Raw genomic sequence first — 4,292 nt, forward strand, 5'->3', positions numbered from 1 at the left:
TTTGTTTGTTTTAACAATTTTTTATTCAGTAGCTACTCAATTCTGGGGGCTTATGGTGACTGTGCAAATTCACTTGTTATATGTACTAGTACTTTTTGCTCCCATGCCCATAGCAGACACTGTAATCAATCTCTATTCCTCCTTCTTCATTCAGCCCAGAGGTAAAGACAAGATGTTTTCACATCAGCATTTCAGGAGGTCTTTATTAAATAATGAGAGTAGGCATAGATGTGAAAATTAATTGACCAAACATGTAATAAAGGAATGAAATTGAGTAATATATACTCACACAGATTTTGTCTCACCTGAGGTTTGGGACGACTGAAGCAAAATCAAAGGAGTTAAAGGACTCCTCATTCTATCACTTAAAAACGTTAATGTCATCCATTTATTTCTTGTCTAAAGTACCACCAGAGATTAATTCCTTTTGCTTAGTCATTTCCATGTGTTAAAATACAAACACCAGGAGAGAAAGAGAGAGAGAGAGAAATCACACTAAACTGCCATTTTTCTTCACAACATAAGGTAGAGTCATTCATCAGACTGTGTTGCTATATAGTTCATTTTCCAGCTTATTTGAAGCCTCTTTTGTATCAAGCATTCTAATAAAGCTTCCTACCAGTAGTTTACATTGATTTTTTAAAACTCTAATCCAGTGGCCATAGGAAGTATTTCTGATTACACGGAATAAATCTTTTATTCTTAAAAAATGACAGAGAGGAGAGACATGGAAACACAGGCATCTCTAGAGAGAAGAGCACACAGGCAGGCAGCCCCAGGATGAGTCAGGTGGTGAATGCAGCCTGAGCAAATGAAGGGAGGCAGAGTAGAGACCAAAACGTGTAGAGGCATAGAGCTGGCTCACTATTAGTCAGGTGATCGATGTCAGTGTTGGGAATCTAATGACTCCAGGGCCTGGGGTATCCAGCTGTATGGAAAATTTAAGAAGAGGTATTGTAGTTCTAACATGGTGTCACTGGGGAACAGACTACATTGGGAAGCTCCTGGTCTGATAGGAAGGCCACACACACTCAACACAGACACACCTGCATAGAAATTTCTAACAGTTTCAAATAAAATCAAGTGGTTAGGTATGCAAAAACATCCCTGCACATATATAGATTTTTTGTATAGATGTGTACAAAATTTTCTGAAAATTCAGTAACTAAAATGACCTGAATTTATAAATAGGTGGAAATACATGAGATTCAAATGAATATGTAAGGAATAAAGAGAATGTAATTTTCTGGAATGCAGAGACATCATTATGGGTGAGCTTACATTCATAGCACAGGTAGCAAAACATGAGTGGAAATTTCCTGGCATAACAGAGACCACAGGGTGGGAAGCCACTGGGCACAGCTACAATGATGAAAGATGATTTCTCCCCCAAGGACTTGTGTCAGGTGCTGAGGTGTGTGTGTGTGTGTGTGTGTGTGTGTGTGTACATGTGCATGTGCATGTGGTTCTGTGTGTGCAATTGCACACATCCATACATTGCAATTAGGGTTTATGAATTCTGTTGGATTTTGTAGGAGAGAGCCTATTCATTTCAGACTTGATCCTGCCTCGCAGTTTCCCTAAGCTCCGTTTCATGTCTTTGTTTCTTAAAGTATAGATAAATGGGTTTAACATGATTGTCAATACAGTGTAGGTGATTGTTACTATTCACTTCTTTAATTTTTTTTTTTTTTGTATTTTTCTGAAGCTGGAAATGGGGAGAGACAGTCAGACAGACTCCCGCATGCGCCCGACCGGGGTCCACCCGGCACGCCCACCAGGGGCGACGCTCTGCCCACCAGGGGGCGATGCTCTGCCCCTCCAGGGTGTCGCTCTGTTGCGACTAGAGCCGCTCTAGCGCCTGGGGCAGAGGCCAAGGAGCCATCCCCAGCGCCCGGGCCATCTTTGCTCCAATGGGGCCTCGGCTGCAGGAGGGGAAGAGAGAGACAGAGAGGAAGGAGAGGGGGAGGGATGGAGAAGCAGATGGGTGCTTCTCCTGTGTGCCCTGGCCGGGAATCGAACCTGGGATCTCTGCACGCCAGGCTGACGCTCTACCACTGAGCCAACTAGCCAGGGCCTCACTTCTTGACTGTATAGCTCGACAGCTCCTGGAAATAGACATAGATGATGCTCCCATAAAACAGAGTCACCACAGTGAGGTGGGAGCTGCAGGTGGACAAGGCTTTGCGTTTTTCAGCAGCTGAGGGAATCCTGAGGACAGTAATGAGGATCCGTAGGTAAGAAATAACGATGCAGATGAGTGGGGCGACCACAGAGGCCAGCCCTTCTGTCATGAGCACTAGCTCATTAACAGAGGTAGAGGAACAGGCCAGTTTCAGAAGAGGGTTCACATCACAAAAAAAGTGATGAATAACATTTGATTCACAAAAGGTGAGCCGATGCATCAGGAGAACATGTATGAGGGAGTGGAGGCAGGGGAAAGCTACAGAGAAGACCAGTAGCAACATGCAGTGTCTGTGGTTCATAACAGTGACGTAGTGGAAGGGGTTACAAATGGCTACGTAGCGGTCAATGGCCATAGCTGCCAGGAGATAACTGTCCATGTTTCCAAAGGCCAGGAAGAAATACACCTGCTTCAGACACTCAGCATAGGAAATGGTCTTTGTGTCTGATAAGAAGTTCGTTAACATCTTGGGGACTACAACTGTTGTGCAGCAAATATCAGCAAAGGACAAGAAGCTCAGGAAGAAATACATGGGGTTTTTGGAGTTGAGGATCAGAGCAGATAGTCAAGATGATGAGCAGATTTCCCATCAAGGTGAGCAGGTAGATGGTGAGAAAGAGGACAAAGAGTGGCTTCTGGTCCTCAGGGCAAGAAGAGAGTCCCAAGAGGATGAACTCGGCCAGTCTTGTCAGGTTGAGCATTTCCATGGACCTATATGCACCTACAGATAAACAACACTTCCAACAAATGATTCCTGTTATCTGTAATGTGCATCTTTTTGTCTTGTCTTTACACTAAGCAGTTATTAATAGAGCATTTAGTGCAATGTTTTTTCTTCCCAAGTATGGAAAGATCATAGCCAAAAAGTATTCTTTTAAATTTTATTTGGAAAATTAAATTTAATAAGGTCACAATGATCAATAAGAGTACATAGGTTTCAGGTAAACATTTCTATAGAATTTGAACTGTTGTGTTGTGCCCATCACCCAAAGTCAAATCATTTTCTGTCACTGTATATTTGTGCCTCTATACTTCCCTCTCCCAACCCCTTCTTTCCAATCCCATCAAAAGCATGTTTTAACTTAGTTTTTTAATCTTTGAGATAGATATCTAAAGAAACAAAGGAGAGAGGGATGGAGGGAAGACAGAGAGAGTGAGAGAGAGAGAGAAGAGAAATTAGGATGGAAAGGTGGATATTTTTTTCTTCCTGCTTACTCTGGGCTGATAGCACAGTCACAACACATGCAGGCTCTGAATCAGGTCAGGTAGCTTATGATTAAGGATCTTCAGTGGCTTTTCCATATCCGGGTAACCCTGACATAACTATCTTACCTAGCTTGTGGTTGAGGAATAGCCATCCTTTTAAGTCAAGACTCTTATTTCTACATCATCTATAATGGAAGCAAAAAAGTCATTTAAAGACATTGAATGGAATGCAAACAGTTCTGGGGAAAGAAAGGTGGAGGAAGGGAAAGTGAAAGAGAGGGAGTACCCCTGTGTGAGAAAATTGTCTCCCATATGTCCTTGCTTTTTGAACAATATTTTATGTCCTGAGGTCTGGGGACTGTACCTCAGGAGTAAATTAAAGTAAAAGATGATTCAGGTTTAGAGTATAGATGCAACCCCCCCCCCCAAAAAAAAGAAACAAAATGGATATCAACACGTAGCATGGATATTAGTTAGCTCTCTTAGTTAGTGTCCAGTGAGGACCAGCTAGCTCTCTGAAATCAGCTATCTGCACCTTCTCACAAGGCATTCTCAAAGTCGATTTCTTACCTGGAAAGGACATTGAGCTCTTGCCTCATGTATTCTCTTCATTCCATGCCCCTCACTTATGCTCCATGGAATGATTAGGCCAAAAGAAGACAAAACTGTCAAGAGACAGCATGCAGGAAAGGTACCTGATGAAAATCTCCTAATCCTTCTTGACTCCACATGCTTGCTTCCTTGGACTCTCATTCTTCACAGGTGTTAATGGGCATATCCCCTCCCTCCCTCATGGGAGTGGCCTCTGAGACTGTGCCAGTAAGTCTGGTGTTTGATGAAATCAAGGGTAAGAAAAATACATCTATTAACTTAGCTCAGGGTTGTCTCCAAGGACCCAGAG

General features: G+C 42.8%; 1 pseudogene; it reads right to left on the reverse strand.

Moving 5' to 3' along the window:
• Nucleotides 1-1,503: 1,503 nt before the first annotated feature.
• On the reverse strand, nt 1,504-2,892 carry LOC136392901 (olfactory receptor 1L3-like; annotated as a pseudogene).
• Nucleotides 2,893-4,292: the final 1,400 nt, after the last annotated feature.

This window comes from Saccopteryx leptura, chromosome 2 (genome assembly GCF_036850995.1).
Source record: "Saccopteryx leptura isolate mSacLep1 chromosome 2, mSacLep1_pri_phased_curated, whole genome shotgun sequence".
Classification (NCBI taxonomy): Eukaryota; Metazoa; Chordata; class Mammalia; order Chiroptera; family Emballonuridae; genus Saccopteryx; species Saccopteryx leptura.